This window comes from Phytophthora infestans, genomic scaffold, assembly GCF_000142945.1.
Source record: "Phytophthora infestans T30-4 supercont1.3 genomic scaffold, whole genome shotgun sequence".
Taxonomy (NCBI): Eukaryota; Oomycota; class Peronosporomycetes; order Peronosporales; family Peronosporaceae; genus Phytophthora; species Phytophthora infestans.
In genome coordinates this window covers 1,590,626-1,591,602 of record NW_003303756.1, presented here as the reverse complement: position 1 = coordinate 1,591,602, position 977 = coordinate 1,590,626, and the positions used below count along the sequence as shown (strand labels likewise).

Here is a 977-nt window from a genome sequence, read left to right as displayed (position 1 = left end):
GGAATTAGTGTTATTAGACACGAGGAGCCTACCGCTAGACTCTGTCAGCTCTGTCGGCAGCAACAAGCTGAAGCACCGCTTCATCGGACCTTTTGCAGTCCTGGCTAGACATGGTGCGTCGTACACCATCGACCTTCCAAAGTCAATGACGACGCACCCGACGTTCTATGTTGGACGTCTGAAGCGGTACTTTGACTCGCAGGGGGTTGCTGACTCGCAGACCCCCCTTGACCCAGCTTCTCGAAGCGAGGGCCGGTCACAGTTGTCGACGAGGTCGTCGGAGCAGGCACCCAAGCCTCGGTCGGGACGGCAAGGCTGCGTTCAAGACCGTACGCCGGAGGGGGCTCCATATGAGCGGACCCCGGCGTCATACGCCGAGTACGCTGAGTACGCCGGGTACGCACCATACGCGTACGTCTGGGAGTGTGCCGCAGGCGGCTCCGGACGTGGCAACAAAGCCTCGATCCGTCGGATCATGCGAAAGGTCTCGTCCAGATCGGACGAAGAGGCCCGGCGATCCACCCGCAGATGCAGGCTCGCGACCTCTCGCTCCAACAGGTCCAGGCGGCCCGCAAGACGAGCGAGCTCGCCCTGATTCCCGGCCTGGGCGGCCGCATCGCCGCCAGTCCCAAGGCCAAGTGCAATGATCGAACCCTCGATCTCGAGCGTGTGAAGCTCGCGTCCTAACCACTAGACGACACTGACACGTTCAACACACATACACCATCAGACAAACAAAAAAAACCACATTACAGCACCACCAACCACTAGCGCGACCACGCACTTAGACTACGCGTACATAACAGTTGAGCTATTCAAAGCACGCCTTGTTGCGCAAGGTAGCCACCAAGAATTCGGGATCGACTGCGATGAGGTATATGCCCCAGTAGCGCGGTTTGAGTCACTTCGTTTAGCTCTAGCAATTGGAACCATACTGGACTGTCATATCCATCAAGCACGAGGACACGTTGACGGAG

General features: G+C 58.2%; 1 pseudogene across 1 annotated transcript; it reads right to left on the bottom strand.

Annotated features, from left to right (window-relative positions):
- Nucleotides 1-632: 632 nt before the first annotated feature.
- PITG_25652 lies at nucleotides 633-705 on the bottom strand (annotated as a pseudogene). Its single transcript has one exon. The product of its transcript is annotated as a tRNA-OTHER (tRNA).
- Between the last annotated feature and the right edge of the window lie 272 nt (nucleotides 706-977).